This window comes from Ovis canadensis, chromosome 18, assembly GCF_042477335.2.
Source record: "Ovis canadensis isolate MfBH-ARS-UI-01 breed Bighorn chromosome 18, ARS-UI_OviCan_v2, whole genome shotgun sequence".
Taxonomy (NCBI): Eukaryota; Metazoa; Chordata; class Mammalia; order Artiodactyla; family Bovidae; genus Ovis; species Ovis canadensis.
The window spans coordinates 61615200-61642434 of record NC_091262.1 but is presented as its reverse complement, the minus strand read 5'-3'; the positions used below and the strand labels follow the sequence as shown (position 1 = coordinate 61642434).

General features: G+C 39.4%; 1 long non-coding RNA gene across 1 annotated transcript in view; it reads right to left on the bottom strand.

Moving 5' to 3' along the window:
* The window catches only part of LOC138423165 (uncharacterized), a 178649-nt gene that overhangs the window by 135292 nt on the left and 16122 nt on the right, over positions 1-27235 (bottom strand). The window contains exon 2 of the long non-coding RNA XR_011250157.1: positions 22093-22167. This is a non-coding gene — a long non-coding RNA (uncharacterized lncRNA). The remainder of the gene's footprint in view (positions 1-22092; positions 22168-27235) is intronic.

Genomic DNA, 27235 nt, shown 5'->3' with positions numbered 1-27235 from the left:
AATACTCCCAGGTTCTTGAGTAATTCACAAACCAGTCATGGCATTTGAGTCAGATAACTGTATGTTCAGCTTTTTTGATGCAATTTCTCTTTTGATTACTAATGAGAAGGCATTGAAAAGGAAAGGGAAGGTTATTGAACAACCAGAGCAAAATGTTCATCACTAATTGTCTGAAAGCCTGATGAGCTAGCATCCTGATTAGCACAGGCCTGGAAAAAGCACAGAGTAAAAACTGGACATTTATTCTTCAGTTAGAGAGCTGAATAATTACTGCCTCCCAGATACCCTGGGGAGCAGCACTTCAACTTTATCACTCCTTGAGCAGAAAAGTAATTTAAAAGACGAAGAAGTGCCCATTTAGGGTCTAGGAACAGAGCCTCAAATGCTCCAGTGTGGAAGGCGCTTCTGACTTTTTTTTTTTTTTTTTTTTGCTTTTGCTTTTATCGCTTAATCAAATTAGTCTCCTGCTGAGGTAAAAACAAAAAGAGCAGTTCACAAAATTATATATGCAATGTTATCTCAATTATTGTTAAATGTGCACAGTATTTTTAGAAGAGAAGAAAACACAACAAACACTCACTGTGGTAAATCTTTGAGGATGCCATTATGAGTATTTTATCACTTTCTTTTCAATCCTTTTGTGTTTTCCATGTTTTCTACAGTGAGCATACATTTTAGTATTTTATCAGTAATGGTTTGTTGACTACCTATAATGTACATGACACTATGCCAAGAAAATTGCATATATTATTTCATTTTATTCTACAGAAAGGGGCAAAGAAGAACCTATGTAGGAAGTATTAGCACCATTAGATAACTTGCCAAGGATCACTTTCCTGGCATATGGTAGAGTTGGGATTCAAAACCAAGTCTACACAATTTAATTCTGCCCCCCATGGACAAGTTTCACAATCAGAGAAAAGGGGCTATTCTAAAAACAGTATCTGCTAAAACAAAATTCAGCTGCATAAATTTTAAAGATCTTCTTGGCTTTATTCAACGATTCATGAATTGGGCAGTATCCAGTCTAGCAGACAAAAAGGAGCTCAGAAGAGCTGTATAAAATAAAAGACTTTAATAGGCAGAAAGGAGCAGATCTAAGGAAGTTATACAAGGCAAAAAAGAGGATTGGTCACAGCAAGCTAACTTTCCTTTAGGGGACAGGGGACTATCAGACTGCTTACCTAACCAGTGCCGATCATGCAATTCCTGATTGACAGGTTTAAGATTCCATTTCTGGGAGAGCTGAAGCTATAATTAAGTCTAGGTTTGGTGATGTGGGGCTTAGCATAAGCGACTCCATTTGGGGGCCCCTTGTGTTCTTTTTTCATAGTATCTGAGACAGTAAAAAGAGTGGAATCAACCTGTGTAAAGCAAGCTTCCTAAAATGCAAACTAAACAATATACCTAGAGAGGATAAAAATCTGTAAAAATAATTTTTTCATTTTTTAACAAATATTTATTCAGCTCCTCGGGTCTTAGTCGCAGCGCTCAGGATCTTAGATCTTTCGCTGTGGCATACAAACTCTTAGCTGTGGCATCTAGGATCTAGTTCATTGACCAGGGTTTGAACCCTGGCCCCTGCACTGGGAGTGTGGAGTCTTAACCACTGGACCACCAGGGAAATCCCTATCTCAGTTTTACTCAAGGTCAATTGCCAGATATTCAGTGGTCTTACAGTATGAAGATGCATATTTGCCATCCACACACTTGATATAGTACCTGGAAATCAGTAGTCATCCCAGGTAGATTCTGCAAGCACTTACTAAATAATAGCTGTCAATATTTGAAAGCACTACTTGCCTGATTATTCAACATTTCAATTCAAGTCAGTACTAAAAATAGATAAAGTTTTCTACCACCAATCAGTTTTGTGAAAGATAAATAGAGAAGTCTTTGATGCCTGGGAAGGCTGTTATAAGAGAATAACATTTGTTAGTGAAACAGAGAACATGTTGGTGAGAACTGAAATGAAAACCACTGCTCAGTATATTAGGAATAGATATGCGGATGTATTAAGCAAAGTCCAACATGTCCTAGGGTATCAAGAGTAACCTCATGGTCTCTTGGTTCTTATAGCAAGAAAGATATAAAATAACCTATATTTCTTCTAAGGTTCCCATGAGGAATATCTTGACTGTCCCATTCCCGTCGGCCAGGCATTCTAAACCCCTACTGACCTAGAGCAGATTAAAAATTATAGCACATAGATGAAATTTATGTGACAGCCTCATGAATCATTTTTCTCACCTCAGTGACCTTCGTCCTCCGAATGCCATTTTTTGTAAAGTGTATCAACACTAGAGAATTTAACAGGTTGTCTTCATTTTGCTTATTTCTCCAAAATCCTGCTCTACAAACTTTTTGGCCTTTCAGCTACAGAAATTATTTCTCAGGGATACATAAAAGTGTCAATGTTACCAGGCAGTCTGATGATGCATGGCATACTTCTTGCTAGAGCAAAGGCGATGGAGAAGGTATTGCTTTGAATCAAATACTGACACGGGGCCAAAAACTGTGGCATGTAATACATTCTCCGATGGAATAGGTTACAAATGTGTGGGGAGTTCTGACGATGCATGCATGAGATGTATACCGCATGTCAGGAAGGCCAATTTGAACTTTAAGATGAGAATCTGAAGAACCTCTCAGAACTGTACTCATGTTAGCTAAATTGGGATTTTTAATTAAAATGCATTGCATATATGTTTGAGGCACTTAGGGGCAGCAATGAGGGAACATGTTTCTCCTCCATTTGGCTAATTTCTGTTTATCCGTCAGATCTCAACTCAGCAATGACCGTCTTCAAGAAGCTCTTGGCGATCCCCATCGCATCCTCAACATCAGCACCCACAACTGCTACCACAACCGTACTATTTCCTTTGCCACTTAACAACCACCGCCACCACCGCTACAGCCCGATCTAAGCCTGCGCACATCTCTGAATGCGGCTATATCACACTACATTTGTTTGGTACTGGCTATTCTCTCACTGGACTTCTCAGGCGTGGCTCAGGGGTAAAGAACCCACTTGCCAATGCAGGAATCCCTGGGTCAGGAAGATCCTCTTGAGAAGGAAATGGCAACCCACTCCAGTATTCTTGTCTAGGAAATCCCATGGAGAGAGGAGCCTGGCAGACTACAGTCCATGGGGTCACAAAAGAGTCAGACACAACTTAGCAACTAAACAACAACATTCTCTCACTAGCCTTATTTTTTGGTGTCAGGGACTGCTTTTCTTATCTTGCCCCCCACCCTAGTGCCTGATAAAGAGCCTACTTAGAGTAGGTCTTCAACAAATGTCTGCTGGATGAAAAAGATAAAAACAGAAATACTGTAAAGAAATGCTTGCAATATGGAGTGTCTTCTTTTTAACAAATTATAGCCAGATTCTTGCAGTGCAAGAATTACCTAGGAACTTCATTACTTCTTTCCAGCCACTAAGGATCACTAAAGAAGCAATTTACTGAATGATACTCTAGTGACCAGAAAGAGGTAATGTGGCTAATTCTGAAAGAAGTTTTTCATGCAGAGTTTGCCCACAGGAAAAATATGGCTAAATGCTTTTTAAGACCACAGATTGGTGAGCACTAAATTAACTCAGCAGTCTATGTCTCTGCTGACTGCCTGAGAAGTTCATATACGGTAGGTGTCACCTGTTGGAAGACAGTTTTGAAAATCTGTTGAAAAAAAAAATCCCACTCTTCCGTTACCTTTGTGGCTTAGCTGGATTTCTATACATGGAAATTCAGGCTGGACTCTAACAAGGGTTTTTTAATTGCTCACAAATGACCCTTGAACAATAAAGGAAAAAAAAATCTAAAGTTATTTTGTTCATTTCTAAAGATTGTCCCTTTTCTTTGTGAGACTTGCATATATTTTAAAGACAAAGGAGGAAACAGGAAAAAGAGCGGAAGTTATGCAGAGAAATAGGGAGAGGTAAAACTTTAAAAATGTATGTGTGTGTGTGCACACGCGCTCATGTACAAGCCCAACATCGCATCAGCTATTACTCCCCAAAACCACAAGTTTGGAATCTACTCATTTGCTCTGCTTCTAACTCTACCACTAACAATGTGACATTAAGCACGTTAATTTTACTCCTGTTCCTTTTCTGTAAGTCTGGGGCACAGTGTTGTTTATCCAAAGGTTCCTTCATGTTCTACGATTTTATAGGCTTCTACAAATAAGCATTGAGTATTCTGTTTTCTCAGCTCTCTGCCTCCCTTTATTAGAAAGCCAAAGGTCCAGGTGAAGAAAAGTACTGCCAGTGAGCACCTAGCCAGGGATCTCAGAGGTTGCTGTTTAATATTTTTTAACTCACAGTGAAAGAAAAGTTGCTTTATTCTGCTGCCAACTTGAGGAGTTATAGGCACCATAAATAGGTTTGAATTTTAAGTCCTTTATCAATCAAATTCCCCCAGGGTTTAGTGCTGATCTCATTCCAATAATTCAATACCTTCCCACAAAAAGAAAATACGAAAGACCAAAGACAAGAGTTACGTGGTCCTCCAGACCGTCACTGTCACCTATCCCTTTAGTCAGTGTGCTCCCAGAGAAAAGACACATGTAGGGCAGGAAATACAGAAATACATGGAATAGCAAAATATAAATAAGTTCACACATCTATTCATTTACTATCCAGCATTCACCAGGGAGGAGAGTTGAACCAGTTTTCACTCCAGCCCTTTTCTCAAATCAGAGAACAAACGTGAAGAAAGAGAGGAGGGGAAATGCGGCAGAGAAGAAAAGCAAAAGTTGATCTTAATTATGTGCACCACATATGATCTTGCATTTGTATTTCATTTATTTACTTTGTTGTTGCTTTTCTACTGGGTTGGCTGAAAAGTCCATTCAAGTTTTTCCCTTGAAAGTCAGCCCCTTGGAACAGGACTGAGCATTACTTTCCCACCTGGCTATACCCTTGTAACCCTTAGATGCGCTTCCCTGGTGGCTCAGACGGTAAAGAATCTGGCTGCAATGCAGGAGACCCAGGGTCAATCCCTGGGTTAGGAAGATGCCCTAAAGAAGGAAATGGCCATCCACTCCGGTATGCTTGCCTGGAGAACTCCACGGACAGAAGAGCCTGCCCGGCTATATAGCCCATGGAGTTGCAAAGAGTTGGACATGACTGAGCAACTAACGCATGTCACATACCCTTATGTATGTGATCCTTCAAAGCTTATTTTCTACAAGATATTAAATAACTTGAAACTCCTAACTGTTGAGCTTTTCATACACTCAGTACACCCATTTATAATATTATCAATAGTAGGTTAGAAGTAATGAACTTAGGAAAATATCTACCAGGGATGCGAGACAATAAATTCTCCTATTGGTTATGTGTATTATTCTCTATAACGATGTTTTTATAATGGAAAAACATAAATACATCTCTCGTAATAATAGAGCTTTAAAGCTTTCAGTCTCTCAAAAGAGGGGATGTTTTTCATCCCTATTTCCCAATATGAGCAAAGGATTCCCTGAGGCACATGAAATTAACCCAGCAATAAACTAGTGATGTGCAAGTATAACAGCTCTCTGAATAAAAAAGCCCTGATTTGTAGTATTTGTGACAGGATGTAATTTCTATGATAAAAATATTCCTACCATGGCAAGTTAAAGCTACCAAAGTTTTAACAACTTGCAAATACTTGATTACTGGAAAATCAATTCTGAGAGCCAGTGCGAGTCAATATAAGTCAGTTCCAGCTCACCAGCATCACATAAAAATAAAATTTAAGATTTCCTTTCAGAAAGTAAACTCATCTATTTAAATAACTTGAATAAGTCAATCAGACTCTACAGTTTCCTCCTTCTAGATTTTCAAATTCTGATTTCCCAAAAAATGTCACCAAAATACCCTGTCAAAGAGCAATGCTGAGTTTATTGCTTATTAAGGTATAGGAGGGGCTTCCCAGATGGCTCAGTGGTAAAGAATCCGCCTGCCAGTGCAGGAGATGTGGGTTTGATCCTTGGGTCAGAATGATGCCCTGGAGGAGGAAATGGCAACTCGCTTCAGTATTCTTGCCTGGGAAATCCCATGGACAGAGGAGACGGGTGGGCTACAGTCCGTGGGTGGCAAAGAGTTGGACATGACTAAGCACTCTGGTGGCTCAGACAGTAAAGCGTCTGTCTACAATGCGGGAGACCTAGGTTCGATCCCTGGGTCGGGAATCCACTCCAGTACTATTGCCTGGAAAATCCCATGGACAGAGGAGCCTGATAGGTTACAGTTCATGGGGTCGCAAAGAGTCGGACACGACTGAGCGACTTCACTTTCATTTTTCATTTACAAGGTATAGGAGATCACCTCCTTGAAAGATTCTTGGTAGCATTTCAGAGGGAAGAGAGCAAGGGTAAGCTGTTTAAAAGGTTTTTAGGATGTTTTTAGCTGTTTAAAAGGTTTTAAAAGGTTTCTGGTTTAGGCAGGTATTTTTTTCTTTTATAAAGGCAGGAGAGGGGGAGTTTGATTAGGATAGATCAAGTTTTTGACATAATAGTTTAGGACTGGTGAACACAGCAAGGCAAGGGTTTCAAGTGAATCTTGAAGAGAAAAACATGGCTCAGACCGTAAATAATCTGCCTGCAATGCGGGAGACCTGGGTTCAATCCCTGGGTCGGGAAGATCCCCTGCAGAAGGAATGGCTACCCACTCCAGTATTCTTGCCTGTGATATCCAATGGACAGAGGAGCTTGGCGGGCTACAGCCCATGGGTCACAAAGAGCTGGACACAACTGAGCGACTAACACTTTCACACACGCATCATCCTGAAAAGGAATATTTATTCTGATGAGGGTATACTGAGGAGTCTAGTGTTTAGATTCGTGGGTTTGGGGAATGTTTCTGAAAAAAATAAAATGACTTGCAACTTTCTCTTTCTGGGCAAGAATTTCATAGAATCTTAAAAATCATCGTAATAAAGTCTGTCAAATAGTAAAGTTACTTTGATGAACACAGTCAAATAATAATGTTCTCCCTGGTTATACCAGATTTTGACTGCCAGAACCAAAGGTCCATGAACCTGGAGGCTTCTCTATATGCAAATTAGTGATTTTCCTGTCAAGATTAGGAAGGGGCCATTGATTTTTTATGCCCACATCATGGGGATATACAGAGTTGATGAATACTTTGAAGACACCCACAGAAGCCTGACAAGTATTCTGGAGCTTCAAAATGTAGGAAGAATATCAGGGTGCAAGAAAGTTAAGCATTTTCCAGTCTGGACATGGAACAACAGACTGGTTCCAAATAGGAAAAGGAGTACATCAAGGCTGTATATTGTCACCCTGCTTATTTAACTTATATGCAGAGTACATCATGAGAAACGCTGGGCTGGAGGAAGCACGAGCTGGAATCAAGATTGCCAGGAGAAATATCAATAACCTCAGATACGCAGATGACACCACCCTTATGGCAGAAAGTGAAGAGGAACTAAAAAGCCTCTTGATGAAAGTGAAAGTGGAGAGGGGAAAAGTTGGCCTAAAGCTCAACATTCAGAAAACGAAGATCATGGCATCCTGTCCCATCACTTCATGGGAAATAGAAGGGAAAACAGTGGAAACAGTGTCAGACTTTATTTTGGGGGGCTCCAAAATCACTGCAGATGGTGATTGCAGCCATGAAATTAAAAGACGCCTACTCCTTGGAAGAAAAGTTATGACCAACCTAGATAGTATACTCAAAGCAGAGACGTTACTTTGCCAACTAAGGTCCATCTAGTCAAGGCTATGGTTTTTCCTGTGGTCATGTATGGATGTGAGAGTTGGACTGTGAAGAAGGCTGAGCGCCGAAGAATTGATGCTTTTGAACTGTGATGTTGGAGAAGACTCTTGAGAGTCCCTTGGACTGCAAGGAGATCCAACCAATCCATTCTGAAGGAGATCAACCCTGGGATTTCTTTGGAAGGAAATGATGCTAAAGCTGAAACTCCAGTACTTTGGCCACCTCGTGCAAAGAGTTGACTCATTGGGAAAGACTCTGATGCTGGGAGGGATTGGGGGCAGGAGAAGAAGGGGAAGACCGAGGATGAGATGGCTGGATGGCATCACTGACTCGATAGGCGTGAGTCTGAGTGAACTCCTGGAGTTGGTGATGGACAGGGAGGCCTGGCATGCTGCAATTCATGGGGTCGCAAAGAGTCAGACACGACTGAGTGACTGAACCGAACTGAACTGAACTGTAATCAGAGAATTCACAGGTAGTCTTTCCACAGAAATGTTGCAAAATATCTACCACAGCCCTTTCTCTTCTTTGTGATACATACTAATCTCCTTTAAAATACAGATTTCTCAACATAGAGTCCCACTAACACATTGTCTCTGACATTTTAGTGTGAATGAATTATTTTATTCATTGGTTCAGTCCCTCAATCATTCAATCCAAAAATAAAGTGCCTATTAGCTTTCAAGTATGCTATCACCAAGATGGACATAGTTTTTATAAATATATTTGATTAAAGGGGAAAAATAAGGGATAGTATTGACATTGGTTACAAAATCTCCGTGGCTCCTGAACTTTCCATTTTAAAATTTCATAACAGGCATGAAAGAGGCAACAATATATCAGCCTTGTAACTAAAGTCTCTTTAGTTGTGTCTGACTCTTTGTGATCCTATGGACTACAGCCTGCCAGGCTTCTCCATCAATAGGATTCTCCAGGCAAGAATACTAGAGTGGGTTGCAATTTCCTCTTCCAGGGGATCTTCCCAACCCAGGGATCAAACGCACATCTCTTATGTCTCCTGAATTGGCACGTGGGTTCTTTACCAACTAGGCCACCGGGGAAGCCCAGCCTGCCCTTAAGGGATCTCGTAAACTTACTTCCAGTTTCCCAGGTGACACTAGTGGTAAAGAATCTGCCTGCCATTGCAGGAGATGCAAGAGATGCAGATTCAATACCTGAGTTGGGGAGATCCCACGGAGTAGGAAATGGCAACCCATTCCAGTATTCTCGCCTGAAGAATCCCATGGACAGAGGAGGCTGGCAGTCTACAGTCCACGGGGTCATAAAGAGTCAGACACGACTGAGCAACTGAACTACCACCACCATACTTACTTCAGTACAGAATACTGCCTTATTCATTAGCCTAAAATGCATAAAGTCTAGGTATATTGTTAACATGAAAAGATATAGGAATATTATCATCCCTATCATGTTTTATGGGCACCCTCCAATACTTTGGCCACCTGATGCGAAAAGCTGACTCATTTGAAAAGACCCTGATGCTGGGAAAGATTGAGGGCAGGAGGAGAAAGGGACGACAGAGGATGAAATGGTTGGACGGCATCACCGACTCAATGGACATGGGTTTGGGTGGACTCCAGGAGTTGGCGATGGACAGGGAGGCCTGGTGTGCTGTGGTTCATGGGGTCGCAAAGAGTCGGACATGACTGAGCGACTGAACTGAACTGACAGAAACAGTGAAAGTGATTTCAAAAATTTCTGTAAGAAGAGGCATAAAATTATGATATCAATGAAAATATTATTATTAATTTTTCACCAAAGGTGCCTCCTTTTCCCATTTTTCTGATAAAATCAAGTCACTATTTATTCCACTTTTCCCTTTATTAATTTGAGGCACCTTCCATTTACCTACCTGCTCTCATAATTAGATGCATGTCAGTCTCTGCTGATAATTGAAATAAAATACTGAGTGTTTCCCCTCATAAATATACTCCTTCTGAATAAAATTATACTTTTTTTAGATTACTTCATGTTCCCTCTTTGTGCCCCATGAGACACTGGGAATACTTTTACTCTGCCGCCTCCAGCCCAATTCTTGCTTTTGTGAGATAGTTTGCTACATTTTTATGCTTTTTTTGTTCTAGACTATTATTAGACTTTTCTTGTAGTAGATGCCTTCCATTTCAAGAGTCTAGATTCAGCTCCTAACATTATACACTTCCAGGCAACTTATAATTTTCTATTCAATGGATAATTTAAATTGATTCTCCCTGCTTTCTTTCTTTATCCTCCCTTATCTTACTTTCTGATATGGTTCATTTCTTGTTTAATTGGAGTCTTTTACCAAGTAGTCTTCTGAGATGGAATACACAAGGGATAACTGAAGCTCCTTATACAAAACTCAAACTTATTTATTAATAGTGGGCATATCATACCTGATTAAATGAGATTTATTTTCAGATATGACACTACAGATATAGATTCAGGTGCATAATTTGTCCAGTTATATTCTGGTGAAAAGGAGAATAGATTTTTACTGAAGCTCTATAAATAATATTATTGCTATTAAAGAGAGAACACTAAATAGAAGCATTTCTTACTTCTAAAGGGTCAATTTTATATATATATATACATATATATATATATATATGAAACAATGAAACATTAAAAATTCAAACTATATTTCAAACAAATAACCACAATTTAATTTCCTTGTCAGTTTGTCTAGTCCCACACTTTTATTCCACTGGATCCAAGGCCAAATAATCTTCTTTCATCATAATATCTGCTTCAAGACTGGAAAAAGTCCTGTAATTCCTAACAGCCCACTGGTAAAATCTGAAAGTCCCCTAAGCATTGTAGACCTTAGAAGTACATATTCAAGTATCTGTTCTTTAAAGTGTCAATATAGTATGTGATAGAGTCCATCACCCATGAGACTCTACAACTGTCCCTCTTTGTTGAGGACTTATACTAGTCTGTAGTAAATAGGAAAGTCTTTAGACAAACATCCAAGGGGAGCTGAAACTTGTTCAATAATGAAACTGAATGACTGGTCAACAATGTAGGGACTAATAGTATCAGAATGGAGGAAAATAATATTCTCTAATGAAGTATAGTACATAACCATTTCATAAGGGTTTGATCATTGTTTTTCCTGCAAATAGAAATGATGAGAGCACCAATAAATCTCAAGGGCTTTCTCACAAAGTGCACAATTTCTGAAATATTTATCTTAATAATATTTTACCTATACAAACTTAACAAGGGAAGAGTCAGCATGTGTTCTGATTTAACAATTACTCCATATAGTTTTTACAGTCATGTTAAATTAATTGTGAAATATGGAACATACTAAACACTCATAATTATTTCTAGCATTCTTAGAGGTATAAAGGTAAGGTACAAATATAAGGTAAAATAATACATCTTTTTTATCTTCCAGGGCCCTCTGTTAATTCTCAAATAGTTTTAGATGTAAAAGACATACTGATTTATTTTTCTAATTTTAGGGTCTAAGTCAAAAGAGTTATTAGAAGAGCTTTGAAGACTTAATTAAGATAACATTATGGATACTGTGAACTAGTACCTGCCTATCTATTTAATCGAAGTGTCAATAAGGTATTTTAAAATAACATCAAGTAGGGTATATTGGGCTTCCTTGGTGGTTCAGCAGTAAAGAATCCTGCAGGAGACTTGCAGGAGACATGGGTTCAATCCCTGGGTCGGGAAGATCCCCTGGAGAAGGAAATAGCAACCCGCTCCAGTATTCTTGCCTGGAGAATCCCATGGATGAAGGATTCTGGCAGGCTACAGTCCATGGAATCATAAAAGATCAGACTGAGAGGCTAAACAATAAACAGAATGACATGATTATAAGGAGTTTTGATTCTTTCACAAGTGAAGGATCTTTGTTCATTATTTTTACTTTTTAAAAAATAATTAAGGACATTACTAAAAAAACAAAGTCAATACAGAACAGAAAAAAATATTCTGATGAGATACAGAGCCTCTATTATTTGAATAGATTTGACAGGGGATACACAAAAACATTTTTCAATCTCTTGTTAAGATTAATTTATTATTTTAATAGAAAGCTAAATTCTAATTTTTCATTAATATATTTGAAAGTAAAAGATTCACAAGCCCCTTTTCATTCCTTCAATTATCCCATAACCAAATTCTTCAAAATTGAACAAATTTGCCAAAAATTTAATACATCATAGCTTCTTTTCAGACTAAACTATTATAATTCAAGGCAAATAAAATCACTTTCCTCAAATTCTCAACAACTTGCTCTACATACTCAGATTTTTGTCCTTCGCTGTGCTCTCTTGAGAATATTCTGGGACAAACACGCACCCTTTAATGTGGAATTAAATCGCTCTCCTTTTTTTCTTGAAAAAACAAAAGTACATATACAGTTTCATTTTTCTCACACTGCGGCTCCTACTATACTTTCAAGCATCCATATTAATTATCGCTTTTAACTAAAATAACTTCTACTTCACAGAGCAAACTGGAAGATAGAAAACTGAGAAATGTATCATACTTGAGAATTTTATCAGTCGTACAAAACTCATGAGTACTAATTACAAAACTTTTTCCACATACACACTTCCTTTACACTGTCATAAGTAACAAAAATAGAACATTCATTAACAGGAATACTCCTAAGATGTAGCAACACTACAGTGTATCAAAGTCAGATGCAAAAGTATATGAACTTGAAATTATGCTTAGGAATCCACGTTTCAGTCTCAATAGTACTTATAAATTATCTGTGTGTCTATTGATTATCTTCTAAATAACAGGTTTTTTAAATTCCGAGATTTTAAGTTACCTACCGATCTTGGAAATGATGTTCAAACTGACACACTGCAAATATAATTATAGCTGTAAAAGTGTTTGTCAGAATTGTGAAAACAAATTTATAATTTTATAATCTTAAGCACTATGTATCTATAATATTAATTTATTTGGTTAATAATCCAGAGTAATGGGTTTAGGAAGTTTATATTAAACTAGTCTCCTCATGAGAAGACATATCCAAATTATGTTTTAAAAAATACACTGTATTATAATGAACACTGATAAATAAACATTTATTAAATCAGTATAATTCATCCAAAGATTCACTTTCATTATGTAAGCTTTGGTTCTTAATATGCTTCTAAGCTTGCAGTTTCTGTAAGAGAGATTTTTTCCCTCATATGCCCAGTGCATTTAAAGTGATAAAAGGTTAGTTATTTATTTTTCTATGAATTCTAGGAATATTCAATTTATATAAGCATTTGTTCATCTCTAAAAACCAATCAGAACACAGTTCCTCAAACTTACTATACAATGTAATCTAATTTATTAATATCTTCCAGAAGTAAGAAAATATTTCACATTCACACACAAGAGGTAAAGGTTTTTCTGAATTATAAACACACAGCTTTTAGCCCAGCTACACAACTTCAACTGCAGGTCAAAAGTAAACCCAGAAAGTCAAAAGTTCATCAGTCTAGATTTCAAGAGCCATTCATTACTCTTCCCAATGGTCACCAAGTATTTTTCAACTGATTTGAGCTCACAAGTAGGAAAACAGGAAAAGATCCCAATCGATCAAACCCCCACTCTTCAGAGACTAGATCTCCATCATCCATTGACAGAGATCACCAATGGTCAGGCCATAAAACCAAATTCCCAACCACTGCTGCCACCAATGCGGAACGACTTTACTGAGCATGAAGAATTGATGCTTTGAGTCCCTCAGACTGCAAGGAGAGCCAACCAGTCCATCCCAAAGGAAATCAGTCCTGAATATTCATTGGAACGACTGATGCTGAAGCTAAAACTCCAATACTTTGGCCACCTGATGCAAAGAACTGACTCATTTGAAAAGACCCTGATGCTGGAAAAGATTGAAGGCGGGAGGAGAAGGGGATGACAGAGGATGAGATGGTTGGATGACATCACCAATTCAATGGACATGAGTTTGAGTAAACTCCGGGAGTTGGTGAGGGACAGGGAGGCCTGGTGTGCTGCAGTCCATGGGGTTGCAAAGAGTCAGACATGACAGAGCCACTGAACTGACTGACTGACCATGCAGGAACTGGAAAAAGTAAAACCACAAAATCAAGAAAGAGAGAAATCTGAAGAAGCAGAGCATCTGCAAAAGCTAAACTTCTACTGCTGCTTGACATTTACTCCAGGGGACAAGAAAAGAATGCTTGAGCATAAGCATGTCCAGGTGACTTCAAAGAAGCAACCATTTCAGCCAAGTGCACTTGGGCATTTCAATGGAGAATCTCCAAAACTGTTACAAGCATCATTTTCAAAAAGGTAAAACCACAATTCTAATGCAATAGGAGCACTTGCCAATGTTTTTTAAACTCACTAAAAATAAGAGAAACAGTAAACTCTTTGAAAGAGGGGAGAGAGAGCAATTCGGTGAGGATTCAGGAAGGTAGGCAGAAAGAAAGAGACAAAAAGGAATGTAAAGATAAAATTGCTGAGTTAGATACAAAACTGCTTTATGGCTTACAGAGTCATAAACTATATCCCTTGGCAGGTGCCTGTTTCATGAAACAGAAATTATTTTCATCTCTACCAGATAAAATCTGCATATTAATTTCAGCCACTACAGACTTATAGAATATTTTAGTCAATAAAAAGTCAAGCCTAGCCCTGCACAGAGAAAGCACCCAATAATCCCTTTGTCATAGTCCAAGTTTGGGACCATTTTTTTCTAAGAATTCAAGAATTTCTACCATACCTCAATATATCCTTTTTTATGCACCCTACTGAAATCTGGGGAGCACTTTCAGAGTACAGACTTAGATTTAGATCTTTTTTCAAATCAGGGACAGTTAGCCCACGATGCTGTGTGCAGCCATTGGGAGGAGGGCATGAGGATGGAGATTGTTCTTAAAGTAAGCAGAAACGTGGGAAAATTGAACTGTTTGACTAGAAAGGATAAACCATGTCATATTTAGCTTGAAATAAGCAAAGTGCTCACGTCTAGACTCCCTTCTCCACCGCCAAATCTCAGGCTGGCATTAGAACCAAGTTGTCCTCTCTGAGTGATTTGTTCATTCACTCAGTGAACTTGTTTACCTGGGTTCTTTAGTTATTTTGTTATCCTTCAGAGGGTAGGATATTTATAGAATGGGTCAAGTCCAAAGCCACATTGAGTCAGAAGAGAACTTTTGGTAAAATGAGAGGAAAGTTAGAACTTAGGTTTCTACAAAATGAAGAGGCTGTTTGGATTTTTTGTTTGTTTGTTTGTTGCTTTTTTGCTTTTGATTTTTCTCATACCTGCTGCAAAAAAAATGAACCCAGGGGCTGCCTTGCAATCGGACCATCTCCTAAGGATGCCTTAAACCAGCACTTCTGTAGGCCTGAGACCAAATCGTTCTCCTCTCTGACTTTAGTAGTCTAACTTGGGTGTCTTTTCTTTCCTTTTTACCCACTGTGTACGTGAGTTTAGAAGACAGATACCAGTTAGGACTCTGGGCTATGTTTTAGGGGTTGTGGTTCTTAGCATGCTTGTTAAAGTTTACCTCAACCACTTAAGTCTGACTGCTGGATAAGAAAAACATTTTTGTGGCATATTGTGATACAGCTCAGCTCCCAAGGAAAGTAAATTTAAGTTTGGAATTAAACCTCCAGCTATTTACAATTTATCTGTACCTGAATTTATCTTTTACCTATCACCTTTGCAATCTGGGGCAGAGGTGGGAGACTGATTACTAATGATACTGTACTTAAGATAATGGGCCTGGCTTTATAGAGGTGGAGAATAACACATTCTTTAAGATTACATAAGGCAGCTCGAATGGCCCCAGAAGATTTTACTGCTTCAAAAGAAGAGACAAACTTAAAGCATTGTCAATATCATTAGAACCTTGCAATGGGTTTGAAGATTTTCCTGTTTTGTTCCTATTTGATATCCATAATTATTCAAAGATGCAATAAGAAAACAAACCTTACTAAATATTTAAACGGTAGCTTGAGTCTACTTCTTTTCCTTTACAAACAAAAAACACTGCTTGCTTTTACTTTGATTGACTTATAACTTTAATATCATTTCACTGTTTTATAAAAATACAAAAACATAAGGAAGGATATAAAAGTTATCCATAGTCTCTGCAACTAGAAGTAACCTCTGTTAGCATTTTGATGAATTCATACATATATGCATAAAACTAATGAGTTCAGTCATATCTATATATTCATTTTACTAAATGATTTAGACAATGTAGAGCTAGTTTTTAAGTAACACGAACTTTTTTCAAAACCCTATCTGAATTTATATTTTTTCTAATTACAAAATCCAAGAGTAACATAAGTTTTAGTTTAACATTCCTTTACTTCCCAATTCTTACCAGTACTGCCCAAGATTAAGTACCAAAAATTTTATCAAATTGTTTTTCATTCTGTCAGTTCAGTTCAGTCACTCAGTCATGTCCGACTCTTTGCGGCCCCGTGAATCGCAGCACACCAGGCCTCCCTGTCCACCACCAACTCCCAGAGTTCACTCAGACTCACATCCATCGAGTCAGTGATGCCATCCAGCCATCCCATCCTCGGTCGTCCCCTTCTCCTCCTGCCCTCAATCCCTCCCAGCATCAAAGTCTTTTCCAGTGAGTCAACTCTTCGCATGAGGTGGCCAAAGTACTGGAGTTTCAGCTTTAGCATCATTCCTTCCAAAGAAATCCCAGGGCTGATCTCCTTCAGAATGGATTGGTTGGATCTCCTTGCAGTCCAAGGGACTCTCAAGAGTCTTCTGCAACACCATAGTTCAAAAGCATCAATTCTTCAGTGCTCAGCCTTCTTTACAGTCCAACTCTCACATCCATACATGACCACAGGAGAAACCATAGCCTTGACTAGATGGACCTTAGTCGGCAAAGTAATGTCTCTGCTTTTGAGTATGCTATCTAGGTTGGTCACAACTTTTCTTCCAAGGAGTAAGCGTCTTTTAATTTCATGGCTGCAGTCACCATCTGCAGTGATTTGGGAGCCCCCCAAAATAAAGTCTGACACTGTTTCCACTGTTTCCCCATCTATTTCCCATGAAGTGATGGGACCAGATGCCATGATCTTCGTTTTCTGAATGTTGAGTTTTAAGCCAACTTTTTCACTCTCCACTTTCACTTTCATCAAGAGGCTTTTTAGTTCCTCTTCACTTTCTGCCATAAGGGTGGTGTCATCTGCATATTTCACTTTAAATTTTTATTCTTATATTTCATTTGAGTAACAATTTAAAATAATTACTTGGGCTTCACTCTATACATATATCTGACATTAGTGCTCTCATCATGGTCCTTTAGGACAATCTAATTTTCTTTAATTGATGTATAGTTGATTTCCAATGTTGGGCTAGTTTCTGGTATATAGCAAAGTGATTCAGTTATACATATACATATTTTTCCTATTCTTTTCCATTATGGTTTATTATAGGATACTAAATAGAGTTCTCTGTGCTATACAGTAGGATCTTGTGATTTATCTAATATTTTCTATATAGTAGTTTATATCTACTAATCCCAAACTCCTCATTTATCCCTTCCCACCCCTTTGGGCTTCCCTGGTGGCTCAGATGGTAAAGAATCTGCCTGCAATGTGAGAGACCCAGGTTAGATTCCTGGGTCAGGAAGATCCCCTGGAGAAGGGCATAGCAACCCACTCCAGTATTCTTGACTGGAGAATCCCATGGACAGAGGATCCGGGCGGGCTACAGTCCACGGGGTCGCAAAGAGTTGGACATGACTGAGCAACTAACACTCACACCACCCCTTTTCCCCTTTGGTGACCATAAATTTGTTTTTTATGTCTAAGAGTCTGTTTCTCTTTTGTCATTAAGTTCATCTGGGGGATTCCCTGGGGGTCCAGTGGTTAGGACTCCTTGCTTTCACTGCCGAGGGCATGGGTTTGATCCCTGGTCAGGGAACTAAGATCCCGCACACAGACAAAAAAGAAAAATTAAAAAAAGATTTTTGAGTCATATATAGGATAATCTATTTTATTTTCTTTTCCTTAGAAGTATCTCTCATTTTTCTAGATTGATAACTTTGTTTTTCTGCTGGAAATTCACATTTTCACCAGCATATACCTGATTTTTTTATCTTCCTTGAAACATTTTCCTCAATCCATACTGTCAGGTATTTTTTTCAGACCCAGAAACTTTTCCTTACACATCTTTGATTATACACTTATTTATACTTTCTATTCATTTAGTCTCATCTTCAAGGATGCCAATTATTCATACCTTCACCTTCCATTCCCCAAATCTATCATTTTTTCATTTTATTCTGCAGTATAAAATGGATTCTACATTAACTATCCCCAAAGTAGCTTTTAATTCTGCAGGGGAGTTTTAATTTTTATGGATTCTTTTCTTAACATTGGCATATCTTTATCCACTCTCCCTTCAAATACTCTTTCACAGATACCCTTCTCTTTGCCTTTTCATAACTCAAAGCAGGTATATTTTAAATTTCCTTCTTTTACTATGATGACCTTTCACACATGGTTTTTTTTTATACACCCAGTTTGTTCCAAAAGCAATTGAGAAGGTATCCCTCCCCTCTCCCCCAAGCATTTTATATATATATTTATTTGGGTTGTGCTGGTTCTTTCTTGATGCACAGACTACTCTCTGGTTGTGGTGCACGGGCTTCTCATTGCACTGGCTTCTCTTGTTGTGGAGCATGGACTCTAGGGTGCACAGGCTTCAGGAGTTGCAGCTCACAGGCACTAGAGTGCCAGCTCAGCAGCTGTGGCTCACGGGTTTAGTTATTCTACAGCATGTGAGATCTTCCCCTTCTGAGGAATCAAACCCATATCTCCATGTCTAGTTGGTCATCATGAAACATTAGAAACCTCTGTATATGTTTGGGGGGTTTAGGTTACTTTTTAGGAATCTGTTTAAGATGAAGGAGTATAAATAAGATAAAAATAATATCAAAAGTATGCATAATTCATATTTTAGTCTGTCCTGGGTAATTTTATCAAATGAAATGGATAGCTCTTTCTATTTCTATAGGCTGTTTCTTGTAATTTTTGCAATTAAAATAATGGCCAGTTCTACCAACACTGCACCAGAAGTTAGGGGCCAAGTCCCAGTGAGTGTGGGTGTCCTGAACATTTGAGACTGTCGGGACTCGTAGAATCTCTGCTTAGCGGGACAGTATACCTACCTTTGGGCTGTGACTGAGTAGTCCTTTGTGTGGTGAACAAGGTCACCAATAATGATCACAAAGGCGAACAGTGATAGGAAAAAAGTGTTGTGGATGAGTTCAGTTGTTCACCTCTCCCTGACACAGTGAGTTGCTAAGCAGTAGCTCAAACTTCTGTTTGAGACTTCCCTTAAATCTTAACCTTGATAGAATTTCCATCCTCTCCTCCAAGCATCCCCTGTCTAGTTTCATCATGAATATGGTAGATGAAGGAAACAAATTTTCTGAAATTAATATAGACAGAATATTTTGTATTTCTTACTATGCTTCTTACTTATGCACAAGTGCATGAGTAAAAAGCAGAAGTTCTAAATAGAGATTCCAAGGGATTGATGAGCTGTTTACTTTCTCATGTCATCAATTATCATGGCCAATAAATCAATTGCACTGATTGGCTCCCTACAGCACTGTGTAGGATGCATTTCTTCATCCATTTACTGTTACTCTTTAATGATCATTATCTGGCCCGGTTCCAGTACCCAGTGAATCGGCAATGCTTCAAAAGTCAACTAGACTAAAATCTTTCTGCTTCTGTATTTTTTAAGTATCAGTGCATTCACTTAACTAACATCACTACCTTGTCTAACTTTTATTTTAAGCACTGTTCTAGACTTGTGGGGATTATATCATAGTCCTTGCTTTCATGACAGTATGTGAATAATTATCATTTGAGCTAGTGTTTAAAAACACTGCACAAGAAACACAGTAAAATGTCACAGAGATACAGAAGGAGGAATAAGTGCTTTCATCTGAGATTAGAGAACATTTCACAGAGGACTTAGTATGTGAGTTTATCTATAAGAGTAAGTACAGACGACATTAAGAGATGATGGAAGGATGCTCCTAGGAAATAGAGTAGCATGGAAATGTATATGAGTATTTTTTTTTAAAGGCAAGTAGCACAGTTTGAGGGGTAGGGTAACTAAAGGTGGATAGAATAAGATGTAATTTTGGAAATGTAGGTTTGAAATAAGTCAGGAGAAACTTTGAGTGAGTGCCCGCTTAAAATGTTCAAATATCCTTTTGATCCCTCCAGAAAATAAAATAAACTTTGAAATTTTATTTAAATTCTATTTCCCAATTTTTCTATCTGAAAGAATTTCTTGTTTGCAAGGGAAATATTTTCAAAATCTACAGATTAAATGTCCTAAAATATCAATTGAGTGTTTTTTAAATAAATTAAAATTTCTCGTTTCACCAAGCACATTATATGTTAGAGAGCGACACCTAATGGTAATATGTTATTTTACAGCCAATTCTGTGATTCAGGAGAAAAGATAATAAAAAGGATAGAAAGGGGTTAGGCAAGCTCTCCCGAAAGAGAGAATTCCCTGGACTACAGTAAGGGCTGTGATGACCCTAAGGACAGTAAGAGGACATGGCAAGTGATTGTGAAGGGCCCCAAATTTCCTGAAAGTACTTAATGGAACATAAATTACTAGTCAGCATTTGGGATTCTCCATGCCTGTGTTCTCTGGATCTGCCAGAGGATAACAAGCCTAAAGTACTTTTATCTAAGAATAGTATAAGAGTGAAAATGTACATCTATATAATACTAGGTTCTTCAGATTCCCAGGAATTGTAATGTATGATGCTTTCAAATCGTGGTGCTAGAGAAGCCTCTTGAGAGTCCCCTGGACAGAAAGCAGATCAAACCAGACAATCCTAAAGGAACCTGAATAGTCATTGGAAGGACTGATGCTGAAGCTGAAGCTAAACTACTTTGGTCATCTGATGTGAAGGGTCAACTCATCGGAAAAGACCCTGATGCTGGGAAGGATTGAGGGCAGGAGGAAAAGGGGGATGACAGAGGATGAGATGGTTGGATGGCATCGCTGACTCAATGGACATCAGTTTGAGCAAACTGGGAGATAAAGGACAGGAAAGCCTGGTGTGCTGCAGTCCATGGGTTTGCAAAGAGCTGGACACAACTAAGCAATTCAACACAACACATCAAGACAAACCCCAAATGTCCAAATGTTTGTCTAACATCACACATAATAAAAATTTATAAGAATGGTCACACATTCTATCACTTGTGTCTTTCTAAAACAAGGTTACATCACAAAGTATCATAAAACGCCTTAAACCCCCAGAAGTTACTCTTCCACTACCTCCAGTTCAAATGCCAGGGCAGCATCTGCCTATCCACGGTAGTGACTTTACGCTGGGGGACCGTCTCATCTGCTCACATCTTGTAAATGGAGAGGGGGATGATCCAGGCTAGGGTACACGCCCCCAAGCACATGGTGCGGGAGGGCAAATACAACCCATTAGAAAGTCACACAATGACTTTTTTCGTTTCACCTTCAATGAACACATTCTCTTTTTTTTGTTTGTTTGTTTGGGTTTTTAAAATTTATTTATTTTAATTGGAGGCTAATTACTTTACAATATTGTATTGGTTTTGCCATACATTAACATGAATCCGCCACAGATGTACATGTGTTCCCCACCCTGAACCCCCCCTCCCTCCTCCCTCCCCGTACCATGCCTCTGAGTCATCCCAGTGCACCAGCCCTGAGCATCCTGTATCCTGCATCGAACCTGGACTGGCGATTCGTTTCACATATGATATTATACATGTTTCAACGCCATTCTCCCAAATCATCCCACCCTCGCCCTCTCCCACAGAGTCCAAAAGACTGTTCTATACATCTGTCTCTTTTGCTGTCTTGCATATAGGGTTATCGTTACCATCTTTCTAAATTCCATATATATGTGTTAGTATACTGTATTGGTGTTTTCCTTTCTGGCTTACTTCACTCTGTATAATAGGCTCCAGTTTCATCCACCTCATTAGAACTGATTCAAATACTCCATTGTGTATATGTACCACAGCTTTCTTATCCATTCATCTGCTGATGGACATCTAGGTTGTTTCCATGTCCTGGCTATTATAAACAGTGTTGCGATGAACATTGGGGTACACGTGTCTCTTTCAGTTCTGGTTTCCTTGGTGTGTATACCCAGCTGTGGGATTGCTGGGTCTTATGGCAGTTCTATTTCCAGTTTTTTAAGGAATCTCCACACTGTTCTCCATAGTGGCTGTACTAGTTTTCACCAACAACAGTGTAAGAGGTGAACACATTCTCTTGATCCCCCTTCTAAGACTGGCAAGCTTAGAAAAAAATGCTCAGTTGTTAGATGAACAGAAAACGAGTTCTCACTTACCCTCTGCCTGTAGTATGAAGATCTGTCATCTCTCTGATCGGCTGGGACTCTGGGCTGCAATCCATGAATCCTGGACTGGAAAAGAAAAAGCAAAAGTTAGCACAGAGCACCTAGGTCATTTTAGGTTCTCAGTTTGCATTCTACTCACATCTTCAAGCAGTACACACACCAAAAAAACTAAAATAATCCTCTTTGCTTATATTCTAACTGGGTACACTTCATTTCAGCTTTTAGCTCAGGTTTTATCATTTTAGCTTGCACCATGACTTTGAATTATATTTCTATTAGAATGTAAGTTTGTGGATACCATTTTCCAAAATGACATTAATTTAATGCCATGTACTGTGCTGTTATGTGCTATCACAGAATTATGTACAAGGAAATGGCTGACAAAAAATAAGCAACCCTTGTTTCCAATATCAAGTGTTTGTTTTTCCTCTACATATGCATTGTAAGATAATATTCTTATGCACATTAGGTTTACTCTAGTCTCTTAGCTTGACTCAGCAAGATTTATATTATATAATGCCCAAAATAGACATCAAACATTTTCAATTCCTAATCTTATTTACACTGTAATCTCCCAAGAACTTATGAAACATTGGAGGAAGGGAAGGATGTTCAAATATGCAAGGACTATCCTAAGTCATGAACATTGGCTGGCAATGCCAATGGAAGCATTATTATTATTGAATCTGGAAGGATTTGATGAGAGTAATCAGGGTTTATAGGCGCCAACTGCCTTTTCCAGCCCCCAGAGGCAGAGGTAACTAGTATGGCTGGTGGGACCTGATGTTTCCTAGGGTGGCCCTGCATGTTAATGGCTGTGCCAGGACAGGCTCCTTGGTGGGTTATAAAGAAAAAGCAGGCGGAATAAGTGTTCCCAGGAGGATAGCACAGGGTTCTTTCCACCTGGTTGGAAGCCTACCCCTGTGACAAGAACAATCCTAAAGGGACTGATTCTCCCTTCATCTCTCCTGCTCCCCCGACCTCTAGCAGAATAATGTTCCCACAGAGAATCACAAAAAGATAGTGATGCCTCCTGTCCACAAGCTTATTAATTTACTTTTGCAGGAACACCCCAAGCCTGATGTTCATCCTCTTCTAAAACCACAGCTAGGGGGCTTCCCTGGTGGCTCAGTGGTAAAGAATCTGCCTGCTAATGCAGGCGACACCGGTTTGATCTCTGGTCCAGGAAGATCCCACATGCTGCAGGACAACTAACCCCATGTGCCACAACTACTTAAGCCTAAGCACTGCAGAGCCTGTGCTTTGCAGTAAAAGGAGTCGTCGCAATGAGAAGCACGCATACCACAACTAGAGAAGGGCCCACGCAGCAATGAAGACCCAGCACAGCCAAAAATAAATAAAATTATTGAAAAAAAAAAAAACCTCACAGCTTGGGCAACATCCCTTGTAAAATTAGATAACAAACAGCTACATAAAGTCTGCACCACACGAGTACCACTCACATACAAGAACTTCTCAACTTTTCTTGGCCATATTGTGGTGCGTGAATTTCTTTAAGCAATATATATTAGTAGCTTATTTCTAAATGAAATCTGAACTTTTCTGTCTTTTGATGAATGAATTTAACCTATTCACATCTTGTGTGAAAGTAAATATGCATCCTTAACCCTTTTGTTGATTTGAGGTTTACTTTTTATTATTCTTTATTGTTGTGGATCCATCTGTTCATAGTGGTCTCCAGACACATACTCTAGAGCAGCACCATCCGATAGAATGTTCTGTGGGGAGGGAAATGTTCTAAATCTCTGCTACCCAATTCAGTAACCTGTAGCCACAAATGGCCATCGTGCACTTGATATGTGGTTACTGCAACTGAGGAACTGAAATTGTTATTTAAAGTAATCTTGGTTAATTTAAATGGTCACATCTGGCCCGTGGCTATTGCACTGAACCGTGTAACCTAGAAGCCTTTGTCAGCCTGGTAAACTAGGAGAGGAGGGTCCCCACTTGACAGACAGAAGCCAGCAGCCTGAGTCCAGCCTGCTTTGCCAGTGATTCCAGAGCAAAGGAGGGTCCAGGTAGCATAGAGGAGAAGAAAACCTCCATCTTCAAGGGGCTCTGGGTCAGCTCTCCAGATGTGTTTTCTCTCTGCAGACTCCTGCCATCAAGAGCACTGAAAGTATCATCTCCAGGACTCTGTCTCCATGAGACCGGGAAGCCCTTTGGTTAAGGGATCTCTGCCTGACGTCTTACTGAAGATGGTGGGTAGACAGTCCCCTTCCTCAAGCATACTTGACTTCCTGCTCTGCTTCTGGCCCTGGACTCAGAACTGTGGCTCTCCAACTCAAAGAGAATGTAGGATTGGGGAGTTCATTGGGAACCACACACGGCAAATAGGCTGGCTCCTTTTCAAGAGGACCCAGAGGCTTCCACTTGCTGGATTCTGAAGAAGCCGCAAAAAATCTCTCATTTCACTGTAGGCTTTGAGGAGGGACCAGCCCTCACCGTTTCTGTCTCTGAACTCTCCACTGGCAGCCTAGGTGTTCTCTCAAGCTTCCTCTTGTAGTTGTTCCAGTAGGAAATGGGAAGGGGGCTCTCAAGCCTGTCATATTCCTAGAATCTCCTCCAGAAAATTCTCTGTGAAAGTGTTACATCTTTATCCTAACTGCTTTCCAACTGAATAACTGAGGAGTTGGAAATACTAGGCCATTTCAGCCTGTTCACCACGGTTGGATGGAGCTTTTCTGAAACTTAGCTTTCCCTACATTCCACTGAAGGCAGTCTTTCCCTGCTGAACATACTCTGTCCTCTGCAGCAGCTCCCCTCCCGAACTCTCCTTCATTTTTTTTCTTTTTGGAATGTATCTCATTCATTATTAACATTTTAGAACTACAGGAGACTAAAGACTAAGTCCCCAAATTTACACAGGTGAGGTAAGAGAGTCACAAGGAAGGACAAGTAGAAAGCCTGTGTAGGCCGTCACATTCCCTTCCTCTCCTACACCATCAACTGCAGAAGCCTCTCCTGTTGGCCTCCAAATCCTTCTCAACAGAATACTCCAGGCAGCCTCTTCATATTTAATCATAAATGTGACTGGCATCATACAGCAAGCCCATTTGCTGATCCAGTGTTAAGTGATGTTAGAATTAAGCCTGAGGCCTGAACTCCTGTCCCCTGTTTCTCAGGCCACTCACCTCTCTACTGCCTCACCATGCTGTGCTTATGCCCAAATGCCATGTTTTCTTGCTTCACAGCCTCCCAGCCACGTTTCATTAAGGGCTAAGTTTTCCAGAAAACATCTAATCATGGTTTTGTCTTTTAACTTATTCTTCTTAAAGAAGGAAAACATCGATGGGTTAAAAAAAATCAAAATTTGGGAACAGCAGGTACAAACTATGATATATAGAATGGATAAATAACAATGCCCTACTGTGTAGCACAGGGAATATATTCAATGTCTTGTAATGAACCATAATGGAAAAGAATTTTTTTAAATACCACAAAAAAAATCAAACCAATATAAAAGTATAGTCTGAGAAGTCATGCTCCCACCCTGTCACCACCTACACCATCCCTCCACTTTTATTAGTTGCTCATTTATCCTTCCAGGGTTTCTTTGTGCAAATACAAGCAAACCAAATATATATTTTTATTTTCTGCCCTGGTTATACACAAAAGGTAGCATATTATATATAATTTTAGCACCTTGCCTTTTTAAATTTAATATACTCTGGAAATGGATCGTCCTCATTTTTCAGCAGATACAAAATCATGTAACCTTTGACATTTAGCTCCTTCAAACAGGGATCCAACGTGCAATGCCCATCTGCTTCAGCCCTGCGTTTGTCCTCTCTGAAAAGCAATGCCACTGGACAGTTAATGTCTAAATGGCCCTTTTTGCATAACCTTGAAGATCATTCCTGATCTTCCTGAGTAGATGAAGTTTTTTCTATTATCCAGCAGTATGGCCAACACTTGTATTTTAAAATAAACTTAATTAAAGCCACCACTCTTTTGAGAGACATTTTTTTTAAGGCATGGAGATACACATAAATCATCATAATGGCATTGACAAGAGTTCAGAATTTTGGAGTTGCCAAGTAGAAACCTGGAGGCTTCAGAATTGATTTTGTTAATAAAAGTGGAGGCCTAGTTATTACACATCTGCTCCTAAAACTGCTCTCAGTTCCATTCTTGGAAAGCCTGCGGCTTCCCTGGCTTGTAGGCTCCTGGTAGAGCCCTTTAGATCTGTGGGACTGCCCCAAAATTAATCCATCAGACTGAATACTGATTAAATGGGCCCCAAAGTATCTACCCATACTCTTTTGTCAATTTCCCTGAGTGTTCCTGGTCATCAGAAGACAGAGTAGAGTCTGTGGTCCATGTAGCCTCTTGTACTTGGATCTTTATTACCTTCTACATATGAACAAATCACTTACGCGTTTTTCAGTTCCTTTGAATTGTCCTGATAATACAGAATGAGCCCTCCCTAAAAAGCCAGCATCTCTCTGAGAGAAGAATAAATGCTGGGGACATTATACAAAGCAAAGAAACAGATTTAAGGATACATATCCAACATACCCTCATTTCCTTCCCAGCACTTATTAGATGGCCAATTTCTTTTAACAAAGGTTAAGAAAACAACAGAGGAGCCTGGTGGGCTACAGTCCATGAGGTCGCAAAGAGTCAGACATGACTGAAGTGACTTATTGGACACGACTCCATATGGATGGAGACAGAGAATAACAAGACCTTGAAGCTTGGGTTATTGATGCCAGATAAGTGGAGACGTCACACGGAGGCTGTTTTGCCTCTTTCGTACCACTGCTCCCAGGAGGCTCAGTGGTAAAGAATCCGCCTGCCAATGCAGGAGACACAAGAGATGCAGGTTCATTCTCTGGGTCGGGAAGATCCTCTGGAGTAGGAAATGGCAACGCACTCCTATATTCTTGCCTGGAAAATTCTACAGACCGAGGAGCCTGGCAGCTAAGGTCACAAAGAGTCAGACACGACTGAGCCTGCATACACGCAATGCGGCTGCTCCCCAGAAAGAGACGATGTGGGGACTCTGTGAGGAGAGCACGCCAGGCCTCAGGATGGAGCAGACACCAGCAAGTCAGTCTCAACACTAGACAAGAGCATTAGCCTTAACAGCACTAATTAGTAATTTATT